This window comes from Balaenoptera physalus, assembly GCF_965194825.1.
Source record: "Balaenoptera physalus genome assembly, chromosome: 2".
NCBI lineage: Eukaryota > Metazoa > Chordata > Mammalia > Artiodactyla > Balaenopteridae > Balaenoptera > Balaenoptera physalus.
Window position 1 is genome coordinate 153,958,814 of NC_138883.1, and position 18,296 is coordinate 153,977,109.

The window sequence follows — 18,296 nt, forward strand, 5'->3', positions numbered from 1 at the left end:
ATCACACTTGACATTTCATGAGATGCAGTCCAATCAGCCGACTCCGGCCACACCACTGGGGCCTTGAACGTAATCTGGGCCATGCTTTCCATTTGCAATCTGACAGTGGTGTGCCTTCTACAGCAAAAACCACCCAACCATGGGCTGATAGTCAAGATGGCCCTTCCGTGCTGCCTACCAACCACAGTCATTCGGTATCATTGAATGTTCGAACAGCCTCCTGAAAAAAATGACTCAAAAATTTTCTAACTCTACCTCCCTCACCTCTTTCTGGTCTGCAGCCTTAGCAAGGTAATTTGGTCACTGAACACCACTGTTCCAAAAAGGGACTGTCCCTTCTTGGCCATCTCCTGAGCAATGATCAGGATGAAAGGGGTGGCAAAGACCTAACCTGAATATCTAAGATTCTACTCTGAGAATTCCTGGCATGATGTGTCTTTCTCTCCCACACTGGACCAGTCTGGTTGGTACACCTTTGGGTGGTAGCCTGGCCAAAAGGGGCCTGGGGAATTCAAACTTGCTTCCGGCTAGCCATCTGGATTCTCTGGATGGATTGGCATGTCCTATGGACTGCGGTCCTGTTGGTAGAAGCCTAAATTAAATGTCATGGGAGACAAGTTGAACAGACTTTGCTGCTGCTTCTGTCGGTCAGATTAATCATAGTGCCCAACAGCGTGTGTACTCCTGGGAAATCTCACCATATTACTGAAAGATCATTCTCCATGTGTCTCTGGGATTTGGGTACATCTTTCCAGCAGAGAGAAATCTGAGCAGCAAGCAGGGTATTTGAATGGCAATCAGCATGGAAGATACAGTGTCTCCTTCCAGAACAAAGGGAAGACATTCTTACTGTTCTTAGATCAGGTTCTCCAAATTCAAGGTCCCTGTCCACTGCACACACACACCTCCCTGTGGGATTTGGGGGACAAGCAGTGCAAACTCAGCAAATGTTTGCTCAAGCTGCCTGCTGCACCATGAGTCATAAAGTCCTTGTCTCTGACCCGGGAGTCTCATGTCTTCTGATTACCATCCATGAAATTGGCAACCTAACTTGTTGGTTCCAAGTTGGGTGAAATCTTAAGTGCTTCACAACTCTTGACAGTTCTGATAGGAAGCTACACTGTACCTGTGTCTTCAGAGCAGTCACATAGCTGGATATAAATCAAACTGAAATTAACCATGGGCTTTGGGAACCTCAGAGGAACGTCTTTATAAAAATGTAAAATGATATTATGCATTTAGGTGCTGTGTATATTAGAAATTCTTCATTTTAAAAATCAGTTATCTACATGTTCTAAATGAAAAATCACCCTAATGACCCAAAAGGCACTTCAGGGAGTATTCAAAATATGGGAATAATATTCACATCATAATTTTGTTTTATTGTGATGTGTGATATGGATATTAATAATCCATGGATGGGAGAGAGAGAATATATATATTCTGAATAGAGAAAGTTGACAGCAGGGCAAGAGCAGGCCATTAACTTTAGTCACTGCAGAGATTTTCTTTCCTTTCAATAACCTCAAATGCAGTTATTCTTCCATTTAATATCATTATTTTGATTCTGAGAGGACTGTTCATCTTATAAATCAATTAGTTTGACTAATGGTTAATTTTCATAGTTAGTATTTGATTTTGTTCAAGTGACTCAGAAGTTCATGGGCCCATCTCTCTTTTCAATCTTTCTATTCTTTCACCTTTCTTCCTATTCATCATTTTCTCAGTAACTTCCCTGGGACCTGCTAAGCAAATTATTTGCTTAACGTACTTCATTAGAGCAGAACTTTGCATGGCAAGGGAATGTTTTCTTTAAGATTTGAACTTCGTCCTTGTTCCCAGAGCCGATTTTGCTGTTTGACTGCAGCAAGAAAGTTAACGTTAGCTGCTTAATGAAATGAAGGGAACCTAACGCAGGAAGGCACCCCCAGCTGCAGAGCTAGAGAAAGCAGTGGGGACTTGAGAAGCCCCACCCTATGCAGCATGTCCTGATTCCAAAGCCACTCCAATAAAGGAATAATCTAAGGAAAGCCCAGGAGTTTCCTATGAAAATGCAGCTTCGTTACAAGTCTCCTAGACTCTCCATCCATAAAGTTATCCCTTTAAATCTCTCCCTTCTAGAAATTCTGGAACTACCACTGGAACTCCCTCCTACTGAGAGACTGAATGGAGAAAAGGACAGTGGCTAGACTGTTTATGACAGCAGAACTCCGACCTACAACCACAGCAGCAGCCAGCCCAGGAAGCCAAACCACAACCCCTGTAGCCATTGGCCCCAAATGGCCAGGACTAGGTCAGTAACTGCCAGCTTCTCTCATGTTGGCCCCTGACCTCCTTTCTAACACAGAACTGACCAGAGGAAGTCTCCTAGGAGCCCCATGGTAATGTTAGCCTGCCTACAGCTTTCCCCAAGCTGACAGCCTCCACCTGGGCACCCCTGAAGCCTTCTCTTTTGTCCACGATGAAGCTTTCCAACTCCCCTGACTGCCTTGGAGTCTCCTGCGAAAAGCAAGTGATGGTGGCTGATTGCCTTCGCTCTAGCAAGCTCAGAATAAGTAGCCTTTGCCTGTTCTCATTTGGATGGTCTTTGTTTATCTCCAGGTAATGTAGTAGGAAGAGTCTTTGAAACGCCAATGGTTCCATGATAAAATCCTTCAATTCCTGAATTGCAAAATTAATAAAAGTTAGGGTTTGGGTTTTTTTTTTCAGTTAGTTTGTATGTTTGTGTTGCCACCAAAAAAAAAGCACAAAAGTAAAGACAGTGAAATTTATATGGAACCAAGGAAATAAATACTGATGGAAATGTCCCACCCTCACCCCAAGCACACGCCCTCCCAAGGGTGGAGACACGTGTCTCTCACATCTTATCTCTTCCCCTGCTGCTGTGGGAAGAGTTAGCACAAGCTTTATGCTCTCTGTGTTTGTATTTAATTAGTAGGCTTCACATGTGTCCAGGTTCACAATATCGTAACTGCAATTCAAAATCCAAAATGCAGTAAAAAACAAACAAACAAACAAACTTCATAATTCCTCTAATGTCAACAGGTGGCCTGAGTGGAGGAGAAGTTATTTACAGTCCCTACAGTATTTACCTCCAGAATCCTTAATATGCTTGACTGTGTGGAGCTGCCCCAGAGCTTGATGGGGATACTGTATAATGCACTGTATCTGCCATGTATTTCCTTTCTAAAATCCAACAGGAAAAACCAAACCTGAATTTTGAAACACATCAGACCCAGGGTGTTTGGGGTAAGGCCCTGGGGACCTGCCCCACTGGCTGCTTGGACACTGGACTTGTTCACCATCCCTATGAGCTCCAGCAGGACCACTCTACATAGATGCCCCATCTAGACCTGGGAAAAGAGCCCACCTCTCATTCATCCCAACTCCTTCTGTGCTGAATGGGGAAACTAAGGCCCAAGGTGGTTCACACAACTAGCTTTCACATATGTTTATGTATCTCAATCCATAAATTTGAAAATTTTGGCAACATTTAGCAAGGGCCAGCACTAAAAGAAAAAAGATAATAACTAGAAAGCAATATTTTGTCATAGTTACTACTAGGTTCAAATTACTTTCTTGGTTCACATAATGAAAATCATCCGTAGATTTTCTACTTGTTAAGCTTCTATTCACTTAAAAAGAAAAAAGGCTAAGTTAAACATTAACCTAAGGAAAACATGTGATATGCAAAATAGTATAAATTTGTATATGAAGATATCCAGATTGTCAGACCTTTTAAATAATGCAGACCTTGCTCCCAAGAGAATATTTTGCCAGCCTTTAGTCCAGGATATTTTCTAATGAATAAGCATCGGGGAAGTCATGTCCTCAGAGATCATCTCCAATTCAAATAGGTACTACAAATAAAATGTCTTTTACCAAATTTTCCCATAACGTTGTCAAGTTATTATACACAGCTGTTCATACAGAGCTCTCACAGTAAAATCAGAGAGGTTTCCTTGTCTCCTTTATTTGGAATAAGATGGTAAAATCACCAAATGTTAAACCTTGGAAGTCTCCACAACAACATCTGATTAGGCCATTTACTTTTATAAGTAAAAGGACATTCAGCTCGTTGCTAAAAAGCCTTCTACTCAAAAGTAGCATACGCTGAAAATTGGATGGTCATTTTGCTGCACTGTAATGGAAATTTTAAAAATAATTGTAACAAGTTATTTGAGCCAGGCAAAGGGCAAAGTGCTTTATCTGCATTTACTCATTTAATCTTGCTTCTAAAATATATATTCCAATGGAGAACCTTTGTCAAATTGAAACTTAGTCAAATGTGTAATGATCTGGGCAATTTGATTTTCAGATACTTTCAAAAGGAAACCGTATTTTTAAATAATATTTTGAAGAGTTCTGTAAAGCCTTCCAATCAGATATTTGATTGAAGTTTTAGTTACCTTACATTGTCTATAACACATTGAAAATCATTTTATTGTTAAAGTACTATCACATTTTCAGTGGTTGAGAGAAAGTATTACCTGTTGATAAAAAAATATATATATATATATGGACAGACCTTGTAATATATCTTGGTTTTCCAAAAATTCTGTCTTTCCTCACCTTTTCAACAAAAGTTTCTAATATATAATTTTCAGCATCAATCATTTATGGTCCTTCAGACAGTTTTCAAGCCACTTGGCAATATGAACAAGAAGAAATAATGTAAATTACAAAATAAATTTTCAAAATATTAAAGTCCATGACTGTCATATCGATTTTCTGTCCTTTTCATTTTCAGGTCAGGTGATTATTTGGGGAGCATTGTGTTCTTTTTGAACGCAAGCTTTCATTACTCTCCTTCTTCTGTGAGTTAACAATGCAGCTTTATGTCAACTTCCACTTTTTGAATAGCAGCATCATTTCCATGAGAATCCTGGCAACAGAACCGAAGCCAGGTCTCCTTACTCATTCCTGTTACATGATATTTGTTGATGCTGTAGGAAGTATCTTCTCAGAATAAACCAAATGTGTGAAAAATCCCTTCCCTTCTATTGCGGAAAGAGCCAGAGGCTGGAAAGGCAGCATTTGGTAAAATGGCATTGCTGGGTCACAGCTGGAAACAGAGGTGCTTTAGAAAATGCTATAGAGGTGACAGAAGGATGGCAGGTTCTCCCTGAAAATGCCATTTCTCTGAATATATGAATGTTCTTACAAAAGAATTGAGGAGACTTTACAGATAAACATCAGCTGAAAAATATTCTTAACTTCAATGATCCCATATCCCTCCCCACTCTCCCATCTGCGGTTATTGGGCTAAAAATGCTATTTGGCTGAGGAGCAGTGCTGCTGAATCAGAGTCCTGGACCCAGTGATGCGACCAGAATTCTCATCAAAACTCTCCCCTTGAATTTTAACTTCAAAATTAAGAACCTCAGTCTCCCTGGCCTTAAACAGAGAAATTGAACCCAAAAGGTCTAGGGTCCCTTTTAGTTCCAAAAGTCAGATATTATGTATAATAATCCTATCATTACTCTAATACAATTATTACAGCTTGTGTGGTTTTAGTTCCAAATGTTATTGTCAATAAAGTCATTATAGGACTTCCCTAGTGGCGCAGTGGTTAAGAATCCTCCTGCCAATGCAGGGGACACGGGTTCGAGCCCTAGTCCGGGAAGATCCCACATGCCGCAGAGCAACTAGGCCCGTGAACCACAACTACTGAAGCCTGCGTGCCTAGAGCCCGTGCTCCACAACAAGAGAAGCCACCACAATGAGAAGCCCGTGCACCACAACAAAGAGTAGCCCCCGCTCACTCATGGCAGCTAGAGAAAGCCCACGCACAGCAACAAAGACCCAACGCAGCCCAAAATAAAATATAAATAAATAAATAAATTTATATAAATAAACAAATAAATAAATTTATATAAATAAATAAATAAAGTCATTATATTTTTAGTACACTAAGAATTAATAAGCAAAGAGAGAAAATACCATTTTAGGTTGTTTTCTGATCATGAAATTCTTCCTACTGATTATAAAATAGGCTGTTGCGCCCTCTGCTGGTAGTTCTGAGGTTGCCTCTCAGGTGACTGCAATGCCTTTACTGTTTTAAGGGTACCTGTCCTTACTGCCCCTGTTGCCCCTGAAAGCTTTCAAAATTGTTTTCTGATTTCCACATAAGGTAAATAGAAATGCCAAGATAGTTATGATGGTCTGAAAGTAAAGCTGTGAGCATTTAGCCATACATTTTTACATGTTTCTCCAAAGAGGCACTGATAACGTACATTTTTAAATGAGATGTCTAGATTGATTTGTTGATATAAATAAGCAGAACATTTGAACTCTAACAACCTAGTGTTTTAAGTCAAATTCCCTCCTCATTTCTGGACTCCCCCCAGGAAGCTAAAGGTTGCAAAATAAAGTGGGCTCTGTGGCTACACAACCTAACTCTGTTTCTTCCCACATGTACAGTAAGAGGACTTTCCTAAAATGACACTTTGTGAGATGTCACACATATGCATGACCCCACTGTGCCCAGGGAAGTGAAATAGCACGGGCAGCTCTGGAAAGGGATAATTGGATTCCAAGTTATGATGAATAACGATTTGTTAATGAACAAAGAACAAAGAAAATGTCTTCTTGGGGAAAAAATGCAATTTAGGTAGAATTATCAAAGGAATAAATAAAGGAATCCTCTATTATTCATCACTTGAAAGTTCCCGAAATTATATCTCTTTCAGCAACCTAGAGGGCCTTTGAAGATGTTCTAATTAAGTTTCTAGAGAGGGCAGAGTATTTGATCCTTTTAGCATAAACAAAAAGTAATATTGTTTCAGTGACTTGTTTATGGTTCTTGTATTCAGAAAATAAACTGTGTTCTTCCATCACCCTTCACATAAGGCAGTCTTGCAGAACCTCTTCTAGAAAAGTCTCCCGTTTAGGTGGATTATAGAAACTACACAAGTGCTACCCCAGGACCTGTCAGTCCTGTCAGCACACACTGAAGGTGATAAGCGAAAAGGATTTTTTAAATCCTGAAATATCTCTTTGACTGGAGGACAGGACGGATTCCAAATTTTATAAATGTTGTATAATCATATTGTAGTGCTTGAAACTGAGCAAGCAGCTAATTACTGGAATCACTGATAATTATGATTGTACTAAGAGCACATGACGTGCAAAACAAGAGTGTTTTTTTTTTTTTTTAAAGAGTGTTTTTAAATGGAATCCACGTTTAGTTTAGCTCATGAAGGGCTGGTAATATTGACGTCCGTGGCTGAGTTCTGCTGAAAGATTCAGGGGCTTCCACTGGAACACCAGCCTCACTGCCCTGAACTTTTCAAATCCGTGACAGTCTGTGATTTAATCACAACACAGGTGAGGTAGAATGTACTCAGGAAACGCAAGCTAATTTTTTCATGTGCCTGTAAAACATTATCAGTCAGGTTATGCAATTCGGATTGGCTACATCAAGATTTTCCGTGATTTGCTTTATCTTTTCCTTCATTCCTTCCACCTCACCTCTGCCTGGGGACAGCGGGCAAACTGCAGCAAGGCTATGTCAACTGAAAAAAATATGTACAACTAAAAGTTGAGGGAGATGTTTTATTCGGTGAACAAAACTGAGGACTTGAGCCCGGGAGGCAGCCTGTCAGATAGCTCTGAGGGACTGCTCCAAAGAGGTAGGGAAGGAGCCAGGGTATATAGGAGTTTTTGCAACAAAGACCAAGTAGTTAGAACATCAAAAGATTACTGTTAATTAAATAATTAAAGAAAAGCAGGCATCTCAAGTTAAGGAATTTCGTGCTTTTCTATGTAGGGGAAGATTCAAGAATCAGGGCTCGCTGAAATCAGTCCTTTGATATGTACCTCAGCTATCTGAGGCCAGTATACTGTGTTTTCTCACCCTGAGTCTCCTCAGGGTGCATCGTTGGGGGTGGCTGCAGTGTGATGTCTTGATGGCTACAACATCCTTTGTTTACTGTTATGGCAGGCAACATTTTTTCACTGACAGCTATGGAACTAAGAGATAGATCAAGAAAAGAGAGAAATTCATCAAGGGGCCCCTTAGGCTCAAAGTGGCTTCCTTCCTAGAACTGCCTTCCATGCTTCCTGAATGAACAAAAGACACTTCTAGGACTTCCCTGGTGGCGCAGTGGTTAAGAATCCGCCTGCCAGTGCAGGGGGACATGGGTTCGAGCCCTGGTCCGGGAAGATCCCACATGCCGCGGAGCAACTAAGCCCGTGCACCACAACTACTGAGGCCGCATGCCACAACTACTGAAGCCCGTGCGCCTAGAGTCCCTGCTCCACAACAGGAGAAGCCACCGCAGTGAGAAGCCTGCGCACCGCAACGAAAAGTAGCCCCCGCTCGTCGCAACTAGAGAAAGCCCGCGCGCAGCAACGAAGACTCAATGCAGCCAAAAATAAATAAATAAATTTATTTTTAAAAAAAGACACTTCTATGACTGAACAATCAAGTGAAATCTGCATTTCTTTGTCTCAATCTATAGTTGAGTCAGCAGATTTGAATGTGTCTTTCTTGATTGTTTTGGGGCTTTAATAAACTTTATGGGAGAGTATTTGGTTGACTTAGATATAGCCAAGGTGGTGGGGTCAGGAGCAGGGGTAGGGGGAACAAATATTTAAATCTGATCCGCACTGATGCTTTCAAAGGAAAATATTCTGCTCCCAGACCTCATCTTGCCTGACATATTAGGCCTGGGCAATCAAATGAATGAAAATGTCAGGAAGGGACATAATTGAATCCAACTAGTGACTGCACAAGCCAAGCCTTATTAAATAAGGTAACAGCCAAGAGGACCCTGGAAACCCAGTACCCTAACTCAGTTAGTCCTTTTGCTCTCAGAAAGGCCTAAGCCAGGGGAGAATTGGAAACAACAGATTTGAGCGTGACCAATGAAAACACCTAGCTGGTAAGAAGGTATATTCAAATTATTTTCCCCTTTTTTTTAGAAATTATCTTTTTTTCAGCTTTATCGAGATGTAATTGACATATAACATTGTATAAGTCAAAGGTATAAATGTGATGATTTGGTACACTTGTAGATTGCAAAATGATTACTTTCCTCACATCACATAGTTACCATTGTGTGTGTGTGTGTGTGTGTGTGTGTGTGTGTGTGCGTGTGTGTGTGTGTTTATGGTGAGAACATTTAAGATTTATTCTCTTAGCAACTTTAAAGTACACAATACAGTATGAGTAACTATCATCGCCATGCTGTACATTGGATCCCAGAACTTATCTTTTAACTGGAAATGTGTACCCTTTGACCAATATCTCCCCATTTCTTTCACCCCTGTGCCCTCCCCCCAAGTCTCTGGTAACCATTTTAAAATGTAAATATACTATTGCTATATATGCAAAGATAATGTCTTCAACGATCTTTACAAATCTCTGTCAATTGGCATGCTTTCAATGTTTTGGAATCCAGTCTAATACTTAACATGTTAAGAATCTTTCCATAAACTGTATAGCACATAAAATAAACTTAAATTTATCCATCCTATGGAATTTCAGTTCCGTCCTCAAGACAGTGGGCTGACAGCATTCTGACAGGGAAAAATAGAACTAGAGTTGCTAGCAGTTTGTTTTTTTATAGAGAAAGCAACAACTCAAAGTTAACATCTTTTTTAATTAGTAAATCGTATACTTATTCATGCACAAGCCTGAGTCAACAGACAAGACTTTATTGTCTCCACCACACAATTCTCTCTCACCATTAGGGAAATTGGCTTATTCCTGGATGTCTCAAAAGCTTCCTAAACACAGGGAATTTACACAATTACAAAAGGTTTTTGTAATGGATTCCCTTTTGCAACTCAATGTTAAATTGATATATAATCACATAGGAAGAGGGCACAGACCGGAAAGCCATTTGTTTTAATGGAGTCTTAAGAAAAATGCATAAAAAAAGAATATGCCTTTCATATCCTCCTAATAAATCAAAACAAGGGATAGCTTGTATAACAGTAAATGTGACTTTGAGAAAATTATACTACTTTTTTAAAGGACTAAACCTGGATGTTGTTTTGAGAATCACTAATTTCAAAATTCACCTCTTTAGTATCAACATTTCTTTTCTTTAATCCTCTAAACTCTGCAAACTATAGTAAATGATACATCTGAACGCTCACCAATACATGAAACTGAGTATTCCAATATTTTGAGAATTATTTCTCAACTCACATATTAGTGAAATTAACCCAATCTGCAAATTCACATATTAATCCCCCCAAAAGAAATAAGTTTGATTATTGAAAATGTCATAGCTTTAGAGAATTAAAAGGTATACAAGGGTGGTAAAGTTTCTAACATGCAGCTTAAAAATGTGGAGAATGAAATTTACCTTGCTGTCAGCATCTTCCTGAAATTCAAAATAATTACAATGTCTTAAGCTCAAGATAATATTTTAGGTTACAATTAAAATCGTTCGTTCATTTTTATTCTGCCTCTGACTTATCCTGGCTACAAATTTGGGAGCTGCTAGGAAAGAATAGTAAAACATCTTAAAAACTTTTTGAAGGGTTCTTTTTTTCTTATTTCAAAAAGTAAAATGTATTCAATGCACTGTTGGGTAAATTAAAAAGCATCTAAGACATAGGAAAATTCATTTAATCAAAATATTTCCTATATTTATATTTAAAACCCTTTAAATATTACTTCGCTTTTTCTTTTCCTTTTAAGGTATAAAGTTTCTCTTCCTGGTTTTGGAATTGATGAACAAATACAATGCTATGAACTTGGTAGGGACACAATCAGATCCTTTTTTTCTTCTGTTTCCTTTTTTAAGTTTCCTGGTGGCCTGACACATTGTGTTCTCACATCCCTTAGAAACCATGTGGGGAAGTAATAAAGTGCATCCTTCTGTCCACAGGTACGCAATGTTTATTAACTGACTGAAAAAAATACTGAGAGGTCATTGCAACCTGTTATATATGATCATTCAATCACACCGAGCAAGGGACGAGACCAGTACACAGGAAACAGCCGTGGGAAAGGACAATGCATAATGGGCAGTTTAATTTTTCACAAAACACAGAAATAAAAAATAGTAGCAACATTCTGGCCATTGCTATTTAAGACAAGCTCCCTGCAAAGACAAGGAAGCGGGCACAGGACTTGTGACTCAAAGAAGTGTTTTTTCTTTAGCACCAAATCTTGCACATTGTAGCACTACTTACAGTAAAAAGAACGAAGAGCCTTCAGACATTAATATCGTCTTTCAAAGATTTCCTTCCCAGAAACTTGGAAGATGTGCAAACACAGAACATATGCTTAAGGATTTAGCTCCATCTACAGGAAGCAGGAAGTGAAACTGATTCTTTGTAAACAAAGTTCTCTCTGCCCACACCCTAATATTGACAGTTTTTGCTTCTGATAAGTGATGTTTTTCCACTGAGGACGTTCAAGAGAAGAAAAGAAAGTAAAAAGAGAAGCAATATGCATTACTGAGGTGTTGACTTTTTTTCTCTCTTCTTTGTAGATTAAAAAAAAAAAAAAGGTGTCAGTGTAGGTTCATCCTTGGTTAAAAGAAAAAAAAAAACAAAGGACCATTCTGGTGGGGGTGGTGATCGTGGGGGAAGCTATGCATTTGTGGAGCAGAGGGTTTATGGGAAATCTCTGTACCTTCCTCTCAATTGAGTTGTAAACCTAAAGCTGCTCTTAAAAAATAGAATCTTTTAAGACAAAAAAACCTCAGGTAGAGTCCACTCAGAGCCGGAAGTATCCATACTTACACCAGCCGTGGGAACATGCGGTTCTTTTCGATGTCCTCTCTCCTCTTTATGCTGGATCCTGACTTTCCCCCTGCTCTCAATGTGGCAGGGCATACAGGGCTGCCTCTTCCTAGATCTCCTCTCTCCCGGGTCCAATCGGCTCTGAGGCTCCCGGGGCTACAGCTAGGTAAGGACAGCCTCCTGACTTCACATGCAGACACACAGAGCCACCTTCTCAGTTCTCACACTCCAGGGAGACGGTGGCTGGTCTGGAAGCGTTCAGCCTTACCCTCATCCCGGAATCTGTTCTTCAGGTGGCCAACCAAAGTCCAGGAGTGAGGACCAGAAAATTGAGCCAAACTTTCCCTTTCTAACAAGCGCCTCCTTCTTTCAAGGGCTGTCCCTGTGTCCTTTCCTCTAAGTCCCCCTCAGTTCCACCTCCCTGAGCTCAGCAGACACGATGTAGTATATTTGCGCTCCAAAGAAAATGTCTCTAAGCAAAAAGGGATCCAAGCTTTGTGGGCTATGGAGTTGACATAATATGGGGGAATCCTCGTTAAGAAAAAGAATCCAAAAATATGTATAAAATAGATGTTTGTTTGAAATGAGAATACACATCCCCACAAATTACAAATTTTTGAAAAGCTAATAAATGCCACACACATCACGTTTAGAATGATTTTTTTAAATTAATTGGCTGCCCAGCATACCTTTCTACTGCTTCTCCCTGCATCTCTGACTCTCCTCTTTGAGCATCTCTCCATTTGGCAATCATTTTGTAACACAACATTTTATATTAGAAAAAACAAAAATATAATTTAGTTTGTTTTTTTTTTTCTCTAACAAGGCTGGCCAGAATTTGAGGGTTTGTTTGTTTGTTTGTTTTGACAGCTTTGAGCAGTTCATGTCACCTTCACAACTCTGGGTTGATCATTTCGTGCAAATTTTTAGGACTCTTGTCACATTTAAGAAGATCTTTGTGAAGGTTATTGCTCATTTGAGCTGTAAGATTTTAAAGCATTTCAAGTATTCTTGTGCAGTGACTAATCATAAATGCTCTGAATTAACAACACTTACTTTCTATCATAGGTAACACTTGAGAACTCTGAAAAACAGAAAAAGTAAAGAAAAAGAATTCAAAATTATGGTATCCACAAAAGCAAACCAGCTCTTCAGGGCCGGTCTCATGGCTGGAAGTCATGGTGGCCTCAGTCTGGTCCAGCGAGGCCAGGAACCTCAGACCTTTGGCAGCGGCCTTTGGCATCTGCAGAGACGGTGAGAAGCCAACATGCACGTTGAAGCTTAAAACTAACGAATGGAACCTTGAAATGAGTAAGAATAGATGCAGGCAAGACCTGGCTGGGCACCAGAAATGAGAAAGATTAAAGATGTTGGCTGTGGACTTGGAAAAAGTCACATGAAAACCATCATCCAAAGATATTGAGTGTAAGGATCTTCGTGATGAAATTTCTATAAATGGTACAGTCTCAGCCTCAGTTTGAGGCTGGAAAGGATGCTCCAGAACAAGACACTAACTAGCAGCAGTGCTCTTTCAGCTGCCCTGGACCCAAGGCGGAATTTCTCTCCTGTGTGTAATAGAGAAGACCTTTGGAACAGGCTTGGGTGGTGTGTTCTTTTTGCTTCCCCTGTCCTGGCCTTTGAGTTGTGCTACGTGTCAGGGAGACTTTGACATAGGTTTGTTTTCTTTGCTAGGTGTCTGCAGTGAGTGAGACAGAACTGAACTGCTTTGCCTGAAGCAAGTGAAATGATGATTCCTCTCTTGTTGTTTGTAAGCTTTCAGTTTCCATCTTACATGTCCCGAGCCTACGATGGTTAGTTATCTCTGTCTGAAAATCTCTACTGAGGGAAAACAATCTGTTCTGAGGCTTAAGGGGCTGGCCCTGTGCTCTTAAAAGAAGTTCAGTCTTTATAAGGGATCGAATTGAATGGACTCCAAAGGGAATTGTGCATACCCTGCCAAGACCCCAGTCCTAGTGCATCCTCCCTCTGCAACTTGAAAACCAATGGTATGGCTGCCCTGTCACGCTTTAGGCCCCTTGATTAATGGCTCTGAGGGCACAGGCTATAAGAGGTGGTAGAAATGGGCAAGTGGCCCAGATTTGGTTTATACTCTTATCGTGGAATGAAAGAGTGCTTGTCACATATTTCAAGAAAATGAATGCGCTCTTTGAAACAGACAGGAATGGCAGATGTATGCCAGCTGTGGCAGTGAGAACACTTCAGGACTATCTGACCTCTTGCCTTTGCACCATATCCTGACATTCAGGAGAGAAGGGGTACAATGGCACTAGCAGAGCAATTTGGTTTCCAGGTGCTTTGTTAACACCAGGGAGCTCTCTTGGCATTAGCTCAGCTCTGTCTGAATGGCATGGCTGGCATGTGAGCAAGAGAGTAGCAAAGTGGTGCTGGGCTTTGTTCCCATTTAAATGCCAGGCTTGAAGTGGACACGGATTGCCGTTCTTTTCTGTTGAAGTTGGGAGGTGTGTGCAGTTCTTTATATGTAAGGTCACATATTTGTTCGGTCACCAAGGAAGCTATATTTGGAGTGAGATTTAAAGAGCCTGAAAACCGGTCCAAGCAGCTTATAGCTGGAAGTAAAACAAAGCGAAAGGATGTGTTAACAGTGGGAAAGTCTACCTGCTGGGTTATAGTCGGCTTCTGAGTGGACTTGACTGCTCTGTGGGACCCAAGTGAACCTGCAGGTTTGTTTCTGTTTTTGTTTTTTTTTAAGCTGCGCTGCACAGCTTGTGGGATCTTAGTTCCTCAACCAGGGATTGAACCCTGGCCCTTGGCAATGAGAGTGATGAGTCCTAACCACTGGACCGCCAGGGAATTCCCGAACCTGTCGGTTTGACTCCAGAGGGGGGTTGAATATAAATGTCGCCAGCACTTCACGGCTGCTCTTTACTGGTACTGGCCACTTGCCAGATTCTGCTCCCTCAGATCACGGTCTTCCGAAAAGGAGAGTCATTTGGGACCTACCAGGCTGCACTGAATCGATCTGGTTGTGCCTTACACACAACAAACACACACACACACACACACACACACACACACAGGCATAATGATCAATTGCCTAGAATGAGTTCCTCTAGGATTACCTTTTTTTCTCTAAATTAGTTTTTTCTTTAAATTTAACCTTCAGTTTTGAGTCACTTAGTTGGCTGCTGCATCAAATGATTCTTTGGCTTTATAGGTTGTCTCCCAGTGATGCCAGATAGGATCAGCACAGCCCCAGGTGCTAGTTTCTAATGCCTATAAAATACCACCTACCCACCCCCCCGCAAAGGAGAATCATTTAAGAGTTCTTTGGACTTCATCTTCAAAAGTAGCCAAAGAATTCAAGTGACAGGTTATCGCAGAAAATCTTTTGCCGTTAGTGAAATTAGGGTATAACTAAGAACATTCAGAATACTACACACACAGTTTAGGTGATCTTGGTATAGTGGTGGGACAGCAGTGATTATAAAATGAAAGTAATTAACATGTACATGCTCTGTTGGGGGAGACTAAAGGGAAAGAGGTGTTCAGCCTAGGAAAACATTTCTCAGTGGATTTCCTATGAAGTCAATGTGTCTTGGGTTTAACTTTGAAACAAATTTAAAAATTTAAAAACTGAAAAAAAAAGCAAACCAAATGTTGTACTGAGGTGCAAATCATGTAATTGTGTAATCAGGCTGGTCTTGCATCCTCACAGTGTCACTGGGATGCTTGTTTTTATAGGACATAGTGCACACTGCTTAGTCTGTGCTGTGGACTGAATGTGTCTCTAAAAAATTTATACATTGAAGCCTAAATCCTCAATGTGCTGATGTCAGGAGGTGGGGCCTTTGGGGGTGATTAGTTCATGAGGGTGGCGCCCCCATGAATGGGATTAGTACCCTTATAAAAAGAGACACAAGGGAAGGTCTAAGGAGAAGATAACTCTCTGAGGACACCTTGATCTTGGACTCCCAGGCTCCAGAACTGTGAGAAAGAAATGTCTGCTGTTTAATCCAGCCAGTCTGTGGTATCCATTATAGCAGCCCGAGCAAACAAATAAGGTCGGAATTATGAGACTTTGTGACGACAAGATGCCTGATTGGACAGTTTGGGACTTAGCTGAAGCTGGACACTAGTTAAAGTGGCAAGGAAGATTCTAATCGGTAACGTATGTTGCAGGAGGGAAAAGGATCTGATGTAAACTGAGCTCAACTTCAATTAGTACAGAGGTGACTGGTTTAAAGGGAGGATGAGGGATTAGGGGACCTCTGTAGAGCCAGGGAAGTGAAAAGTCAGAAAGGATTGGCAAGGGTAAAGGCGATTGGGCCAGCTGTGTCTGCTGGCTGGTAACGGAAAAACAAAATGTTAGGATTCTACCCTCCCACAGAGACGGGAGACAGAGTGCCCAACCCTCCTGATGATCACGTTTTAAAGAAATGGGTTTCAGATCTTTGAAAAAGACACTCCTAGCAGCCCTTTCCACATGGAAATGTTAGAAATTGACTGTGAATTTCATAAATATCTCTCACTAAGCCCAAACTCAGTGAACCCCTGACTCACCTTCCCCTTAGATCCTCAACATTTCCGTGGTTTCTCCACCTACAGAGAGTGTGACGGGGGAAGGGGGAACATCCGAATGGTCTCTTACTTTTGCAAATTTTATAGGACATATTGCCTTGTGGGAGGGCGGGTATTGATGGAGCGTCTTCCAAGATTTTGGATGGATCTGTGCCAACAAGATTCCCTGAGTGCTAAAGTTGCAGGTAATTATGTCTGTGGGTATGAATGAGTTTCAATACTCTTCTTCCCAGTAAACATCAAATCCTCTGAATATTGCCCACCCCACATAGCAATGCTTGATGAGCTAGATCCTGATATGGGGGAGGAGGGTGGAGAATAACTGCTAATATCCTTTCTCAAAACAATGCCAGGAATCTAGGTATTGACTTTGTTCCCACAGAAGGTTAACTGACAATGAAGATATTTATTTACTTCAGGAGGGCAGAGGTATTCAGAGATGGTCTGTCCACCAGAAACTACAAATGAGATAGTCCACTTTCCCCAAAGTCATATTTTATTCATTCTTAAACACCCCCTTGAAGAACTAATAGTTAGAGATGTTCTCAGCTAAACCAGATCCTTGTCATAGAGTTTCCTCCAAAGAGCTTTGAGTAGAGGTGATACTGACACATCCTTCTACCAGCTGAATGACCCTAGATTTCTGGAATCAAATGTCTAATTTTTCATCGTTGAGGAGTCTAACTCCAAAATTAAGTTTAAAATGTTCTAATCATACAGGGATACTGCCTTGTTTGTATAAATTTATATAAATTATATATATATATTATTTATATATATATTATTTATATATAAATAATAATATATTTATATATAAATAATATATATTTATATATAAATAATATATATTATTTATAATATATATTATAAATTTATATAAATTATATATATTATATATTATTATAATTATATATAATTATAATATATAATTATAAATTATGTAATTATATATATTATTTATATATATTTATATATGACATATTTATATATTTTATATAATATATAAATTTTATTTATATATAAATAAAATATATATATTATATATAAATTATCTAATTTCCATTTCTAAATGAAAGCACAGCATCTCAAAATGAAGAAACTGCATTTGGGCTAATCTCCTGTGCTACCAAAGATGATTAGGTACCAACCTCAACCCTGCATGAGTTTATACGGACATTATACCATGTATGTGAAATTAAACTCACCAAATCATTTTATCCCAGAGCAAGGAGAGGATTCACCACAAAGAGGAATACCAATCTCTACTCTGGGGATGATAAGCTTCTCAAATTCCATAAATTAGACATTTTTCAGCTTCAAACATTTTCAGAACTAACCTCCTTCAGGTTTCCATTACTTATGCATGAATGATAAAGTTGTAAAACATAGGTTCTGCTCTACTAAATAGTGCACTTTGTCTGTCATAGGACTTAGAAATAAGCTTGAGGGGACTTCCCTGGCGGTCCAGTGGTTTAGACTCCACACTTCCACCTCAGAGGGTGCGGGTTCGATCCCTGGTGGGGAACTAAGATCCCACATACCATGTGGTTCAGCAAAAAAAAAAAAAAAAAAATAGAAATAAGCTTGATAACATGTCTAAGCAAATACATTGCAGGAATTCTGGTTAAATATAATAGATTAAACACATGGTGGTCTAGGTCTGCTCCTTCTGGAAGTCCTACTAAAATGATAGAAAAGAAGTATAAACTCACAAAGTGAATGAAAGAAGAGGCATCAGTGGGCGAGAGACTAACAAATATTCGAAAGAGAGAAAGCAGAGGGACAGTGGACATGGACTTAGGACAGAGGAAGCTGAATCCTGAGTGGATTTTTCACTAAGGAACCTGGGAAAAATGGAGAATCAGAAGCATAAAGTACAGCAAGGAGAGTGAGTGAAGGCGGTTCCAAACTAGGAGGGGGGTGGCAGCTTGAACACAGAGTGATTAGGTGAGCGAGATTCCTTCTTCACTCTTTGCAGCCTAATGAGTCCACCTCTCCCATCCAGAAAGAAAGTGACCTCAGAG

General features: G+C 40.0%; 1 protein-coding gene and 1 long non-coding RNA gene across 13 annotated transcripts in view; one reads left to right on the top strand and one right to left on the bottom strand.

Moving 5' to 3' along the window:
• The window catches only part of LOC309655261 (uncharacterized protein), a 179,326-nt gene that overhangs the window by 115,601 nt on the left and 45,429 nt on the right, over positions 1–18,296 (bottom strand). The window contains exon 7 of one of the 12 annotated variants that reach the window (XR_014260710.1): positions 7,166–7,974. The exons of 10 other annotated variants lie outside the window; for them this stretch is intronic. The gene's annotated coding sequence lies outside the window, so the exon portion shown is untranslated. One more of the 12 variants, XR_014260711.1, reaches the window with a different exon arrangement.
• On the top strand, positions 12,804–15,327 carry LOC309655268. Its single transcript, XR_014260733.1, has 2 exons — positions 12,804–13,480; positions 14,444–15,327. It is a non-coding gene; the product is annotated as an uncharacterized lncRNA (long non-coding RNA).